The sequence below is a fragment of the Mandrillus leucophaeus genome, unplaced genomic scaffold, assembly GCF_000951045.1.
Source record: "Mandrillus leucophaeus isolate KB7577 unplaced genomic scaffold, Mleu.le_1.0 Scaffold290, whole genome shotgun sequence".
NCBI lineage: Eukaryota > Metazoa > Chordata > Mammalia > Primates > Cercopithecidae > Mandrillus > Mandrillus leucophaeus.
This window is the reverse complement of record NW_012103032.1, coordinates 2060872-2067934: the sequence shown is the minus strand read 5'-3', so window position 1 is coordinate 2067934 and position 7063 is coordinate 2060872.

The following is a 7063-nucleotide window of genomic DNA, read 5'->3' as shown; positions in this document are numbered from 1 at the left end:
TGCAATGGCCCAATCTCGGCTCACTGCAACTTCCGCCTCCCAGGTTCAAGGGATTCTCCTGCCTCAGCCTCCCGCGTAGCTGGAATTACAGGCATGCGCCACCACGCCCAGCTAATTTTTGTATTTTTAGTAGAGACTGGGTTTTGCCATGTTGACCAGGCTGGTCTTGAACTCCTGACCTCAAGTAATCCTCCCGCCTCAGCCTCCCAAAGTGCTGGGATTACAGGTGTGAGCCACTGCACCTGGCCATTATTCCACAAATATTGATGGAGGGCCAACTGCATGCCCAGCACCAAGGGATAGAGAAGAATTAGGCCCCAGCCTGCCTAAAAAGAGCTCACAGTCTGGGAAAGGAGTATGAGGGGAGGTCTGTTTGCCCTAGGGGCCACTGAGGAAGAAACACTAAGCCCAGACCCACTCCTGACATAATTCTGCCTGGATATCCACTGGGTCAGGGTCGGAGACTCAGGGCTGCCCTCCTGGGTTGTTGAAGGAGAGGCAAAGTTGAAACCACTGGAAGGTGAGGCTATCCAGGGGAAAGAACAATTCCAGGCACTCCATCTGAGGACAGGAGCTGGGAGAACATCTTAGCTGGGGTGTGAGGAGTATACAAGAAAGACCAGGACCAGGCCCGGTGCGGTGGCTCACACCTGTAATCCCAGCACTTTGGGAGGCCAAGGCGGCTAGATCAGCTGAGGTCAGGAGTTCTGGAGACCAGCCTGGCCAACATGGTGAAACTCCGTCTCTACTAAAAATACAATAATAAGCCGGGCATGGTGGTGGGCACCTGTAATCCCAGCTACCTAGGAGGCTCAAGCAAGAGAATCACTTGAACCCAGGAGGCGAAGGTCGAAGTCAGCTGAGATCATGCCACTGCACTTCAGCCTAGGCAATAGAGTGAGACTCGGTCTCAAAATAGAAAGAAAAGAAAAAAAGACCAGGACCTGCAGAATTTGCCAGACAAGCCACCACCTGCAAAGCTGGCTCCACAGTGGATCCACCTCTGTACCTCCCAGAGCAACTGGCATTCTGTCATTTTTGATGAAGGAGATGGGCGGAGACTGGGGCAGCCAAGCGCAGCCTTCTGTGGTTTTAGGGAGAAGGGCGGGTTAGTCCGTTGCCCTGAGAAGAGGTCAAGAGGATGAAGACTATGAAAGCGACTGAGTTGGGCAATTAGGGTGTCCCTAGTGGCCTTCAAAAAGAATGCTTTCAACAGCAGCTGTTGAAATTTCAAGGGCAAGTTTGGTCGTCAGAGGGGAAGAGGGAGAGAGAGAAGGCAGAGCCTAGCCAGCCATCAGCAGAGATAACACATGCATAATTAATGATGTCCTTCTTAACTTGTTTCGAAAATCCGATTTTTTTTGACAGACAACTCAGGGGTTAATCAACTTCAGAGGTTCAGAAGTTCCATGAATCCCTTAAAGTGGAGAACTCCACTCAAACAATATAATATTGCTTATATTTGCACCAGGGAGACATAGCCTGAATCTATCCATAAGGAAATACCAGACAAACCGCAAATAAGGTACATTCGATTAAAAGGGAAAATGTGTGGGGGAGTCCTACTCTGAAAAAAATGTCATGAAAGATGAAAAAGATGAGGAACTGCCCCAGATTAAAGAAGCCTAGGCCGGCGCGGTGGCTCACGCCTGTAATCCCAACACTTTGGGAGGCTGAGACAGCCAGATGGCCTGAAGCCAGAAGTTCAAGACCAGCCTGGTCAATATGGTGAAACCCTATCTCTACTAAAAGTACAAAAATTAGCTGGGTGTGGTGGCATGAGCCTGTAATCCCAGCTACTTGGGTGGCTGAGGCAGGAGAATCACTTGAACCCAGCTGAACCGAGATCGCACCACTGCACTCCAGCCTGAGCAACAAGAGCAAAACTTGGTCTCAAAAAATAAAAAAATAAAAATAAAGAAGCCTAAATATCTGGGTGTGGTGGCTCACGCCTGAAATCCCAGCACTTTGGGGGCTGAGGCAAGAGGATTGCTTGAGCCCAGGAGTTCAAGACCAGCATAGGGAGACCCCCGTCTCTACGAAAAATAGAAAAATGGCCAGGCATGGTGGCTCATGCCTGTAATTTCAGCACTTTGGGAGGCCGAGGAGGGCAAATCATGAGGTCAGGAGATTGAGACCATCCTGGCCAACACGATGAAACCCCATCTCTACTAAAAATACAAAACTTAGCTGGGCATGATGGCAAGTGCCTGTAATCCCAGCTACTCAGGAGGCTGAGGCAGGAGAATTGCTTGAACCCAAGAGGCGGAGGTTGCAGTGAGCCAAGATCACACCACTGCACTCTTGCCTGGTGACAGAGCGAGATTGTGTCTCAAGAAAAAAAAAAAAAAGAAAGAAAAATGGCTGGACACAGTGGTTCACGCCTGTAATCCCAGCACTTTGGGAGGCAGAGGTGGGTGGATCAGCCTGGGCAACATAGTGAGACCTCATTTCTTTTTTTTTTTTTTTTTTTTGAGACGGACTCACCCTCTGTCACCCAGGCTGGAGTTCAATGGCATGATCTCAGCTTACTGCAAGCTCCGTCTTCCGGATTCACGCCATTTTCTTGCCACGGCCTCCCGAGTAGCTGGGACTACAGGCGCCCACCACCACGCCCAGCTAATTTTTTGTATTTTTAGTGGAGGCAGGGTTTCACCATGTTAGCCAGGATGGTCTTGATCATCTGACCTTGTGATCTGCCTGCCTTGGCCTCCCAAAGTGCTGGGATTACAGGCGTGAGCCATCGCGCTTGGCCGAGACCTCATTTCTAAAAGAAGAAAAGAAAAATTAGCCAGGTGTGGTGGCACGTGGCTGTAGTCCCAGCTACTCAGGAGGCTGAGGTGAGAGGATCTCTTGAGCCCAGGAAGTAGAGGCTGCAGTGAGCCAATATAATGAAACTGCACTCCAGCCTGGGTGACACAGTGAGACATTGTCTCAAAAAAAAAAAAAGGAGAAGAGGAAGCCAATTAAATGCAATGTGTGATCCTGATCTGGATCTTATACTAGAGGGAAAAAATATTGTAAAGGATCCTTATTGATAAAAATTGGAATATAGACAGTAAATTATTGTATTGATGTTAAATTTCACTGAACTGTGGTGATGCAAGAAAATATCCTTGTTTTTAGGTAATACCCACTGAAGTATTTGGGGGCAAAGGGGCACGATGGCTGCCACTTTCAGTTCAGTTAATATACAAAAAAAAAACCTACGTTTTTATGGTTTTATTGTTTTTTGTTTTTTGAGGCAAGGCCACACTTTGTTACCGAGGCTGCAGTGCAGTGGTGCAATCACGGCTCACTGTAGCCTCAATCTCCCTGGCTCAAGCAACCCTCCCACCTCAGCCTCTTGAGCAGTTGGGACTACAGGTACACATCACCACAGTTGGCTAATTGTGTTTATTTTTTTGTAGAGACGGGGTCTCACTATGTTGCTCAGGCTGGTCTCAAACTTCTGGGTTTAAGTGATTCTCCTGCCTTGGCTTCCCAAAGTGCCGGGATTACAGGCGTGGGCCACTGCTGCTGGCCTAAAACTATGTTGTTTTGTTAATTTTTTATTTTTCATTTTCTTGTCCCCCACGTTCAACTAACTAAAACTACGTTTTTATCTACTGCATATACAAAGAGAGAAAGAAAGCAAATGGGGCAAAATTTTATCAGCTGATAAATCTAGGTAAGGGATGAAGAATCTTTGTATCATTCTTGAAGCTCTTTTGTAAGCTTTAAAGTATTTTCAAATTAAAAAAAAAAAAAATTAACTACCCAAACCAGGACCTCCCTAAAGTGAGTGGCCTTCATCCTACTCTTTTTCCCCAGTCCTGGCCCTCGGTCAGTGTCCCGGGTGAACAGGGTAGTGTTAGGGGCACAGATGGCGGCCAGAAGGGCAGAGGCCCTTCGCTTCGGAACATTCCTCGGCTCACAACATTTTCTGATCTGACAGCTGGGGAGGCCACCGAGCCAGGCCAGGAGTGACTCACCCGCGGGGCTCCCAGGGCGGTGGAGGAGCCCTGCCCCGCAGAGAGGGCCCCAACCGGCAGGTGCCGCTGTTGAGCCAGCTCTGGCAGAACCTGGCTGAGGCTCAGTCGGGCCCTGGAGCTGGTGAGCCCATGGTTTTCTTCCAGAACACAGCCCACCAGGGTCTGTGAGCAGCCTCACTTCTCTTTGCCCCCATCTCGCCTCGGGCTCCCAGGCCCACAGCTTCCCCGCATTCCCGCCGCCATCACGGAAGCCCCAAGGCAACTCCTTGGGATAACGCCAAGTGGAGGAGGGGAGGACGGCAGGAAGAGGCTTCAATCCTTGGCCCTAAAATCTAAGCTGCAAACGAATCCTCCCCCTCTCCTCCACCCCATCTCCCTAACAACTCCTCCTCCTCCTCCTCCTCCTCCTCCTCCTCCACCCAAAACAGGCTTTCAAAACAAATACACACCTCCCCAGCCCATCCCCCTGCCTGGGCCTTTTTCTGGGAGTTGTGGGTCCTAGACTCCAGTTCCTTCTGCTGGATCCAGAGCTCGGGGTAGAGCTGGAGAAGAGGTGACAGGGTGCTGGGGAGCGGCGCAGACAATGCCCTGTGACATTATTTGTTCCCTGTCTAGAAAGGAGTTGCTCTCGCGGCCCCTCTGCAGTCGTAGGGGCTGGGGCGGGGGAGTCATTACCTGCCTGGGCTAGTGCAGCTGGCCCTTTACCCTAGGCTCTCCCCTGACCTACTCAAACTCAGGATGAAAGAGGCCTAGAGAGGTCATTTTGTCCATCCCCTGGCTCCAGGAAGGACCATAACGGTGCGTAGGTCTCCCGATCCTACATGCGTTCACTAACTGCTTCAACAGCCCTTCACTGGGCACCCACTACGTGCGAGTACCAGGAGCTTTACCTAACGCTTAAAGCAGCTTAAATCCTCACTAGGACCATCAGAGGTGGGTACTATCGCTCTACATTTGTCCGAAGATCCAGTTCAATCCAGGCCTTCTCTGTGACTCCTTTCAGCCCGTGCAGTGGAATTCATCTCATTCGGCTTTGGGGCCCCCAGTGCACCTCGAATAATATCCCAGTTACTGTATTTGTGTCATGGGCTTCCAATGATTTGTCTTTGGGGACCCCCCTCCCCTCGATCACTACCAGACAGCGCCAGACCACAGCAACTAGGGACAGTAAAGCCTGGAGGTCCTGCACTAGCTCTCACTATGTGGTCTTGAAGTTCCCTAAGTTCAGTTTCCCATCTGTAAAACAGGGTTAACAGCAGTACCTTCCCATGGAGTTGATATGCAGGTAAAATAAGAAGATGATATAAAGACCTGGCATGGTGGCTCATGCCTGTAATCCCAGCCCTTTGGGAGGTCAAGGCTGGCAGATTGCTTGAGGTCAGGAGTTCGAGACCAGCCTGGTCAACATGGTGAAACCCTATCTACTAGAAATACAAAAATTAGCCAGGCGTCACCAGTGACATGTACCTGTAATCCCAACTCTCAGGAGGCTGAGGCATGACAATAACTTGAACCCAGGAGGCAGAGGTTGCAGTGAGCCGAAATCATGCCACTGCACTCCAGCCTGGGCAACAGAGCAAGATTCAGTCTCAAAAAAAAAAAAAAAAAAAAAAAAGTGCATGTAAAATGCTTAGCACAATAAATTTAACTTAAAACAGGGAAGTTGGGCCGAGAGTGGTGGCTCACCCCTGTAATCTCAGCACTTTGGGAGGCCAAGGAGGGCAGATCACCTGAGGTCAGGAGTTCCAGACCAGCCTGACCAACATGCAGAAACCCCGTCTCTACTAAAAATACAAAATTAGCCAGGCGTGGTGGCGCATGCCTGTAATCCCAGCTACTGGGAAGGCTGAGGCAGGAGAATCACTTGAACCTGGAAGGCAGAGATTGCGGTGAGCCGAGATTGTGCCATTGCACTCCAGCCTGGGAAACAAGAGCGAAACTCCATCTCAAAACAAAGCAAAACAAGGAAGTCCATCCCCACTAGAATGACTAAAATGAAAAAAGCAGTCAACACCAAGTGTGGGCCAAGTACGTGAAGCAAAGGAATTCTCATACTCAACTGGTGAGGGTGGAAAACCATTTAGCATTTTCTGTTAAAAATGAGTATACTTATATAGTATGACCCAGCAACTGCAATCCTAGATATAAAACTCAAGAGGAATGCATGCACATGTGTACCAAAAGACATGTAAAATAATTTTGACAGAAGCACTAATCATACATAATAACCCCAAACTGGAAGCAACCCAAATGTCCAGCAGCAGCAGAATGAATGAAGGCATTTCAGTATATTAATTCAATGGAATACTATACAGCAATGAAAAAGAATTAACAGCTACTACTCATAACCACATGGATAAATCTCACAGATATAATGTTGAAGGAAAGAAACCGAGCACTAAAGAGGTACATGTATCATGTTTATTTTCATAGAAAATTCCAAAACAGCCAACTAATCTACTTTAGGGGTCAGGATGGAGGTTACCTTGGGGAACAGTTATTAAAAACAGGGCTTGGGGTTGGGCATAGTGACTTATGCCTGTAATCCCAGCACTTTGGGAGGCCAAAGCAGACAGACCACCTGACGTTAGGAGTTCGAGGCCAGCCTGGTCAACATGGCAAAACCCTGTCTCTACTGAAAACACAAAAATGAGCTGGGCGTGGTGGTGCACACCTGTAGTCCCAGCTACTCAGGAGGCTGAGGCAGGAGAATCTCTTAAACCCAGGAGGCAGAGGTTATAGTGAGCTGAGAGCTGAGATCATGCGATTGCCCTCCAGCCTGGGTGACAGAGCTAGACTCTGTCTCAAAAAACAAAACAAACAAAAAAACAACAATAAGAAAACAGGGCTAAAACCATAAAAACCCTAGATGAAAACCTAGGTAATACCATTCAGGACGTAGGCATGGCAAGGACTTCATGTCTAAAACACCAAAAGCAACGGCAACAAAAGCCAAAATTGAAAAATGGGATCTAATTAAACTAAAGAGCTTCTGCACAGCAAAAGAAACTACGATCAGAGTGAACAGGCAATCTACAGAATGGGAGAAAATTTTTGCAATCCACTCATCTGACAAACGGCTAATATCC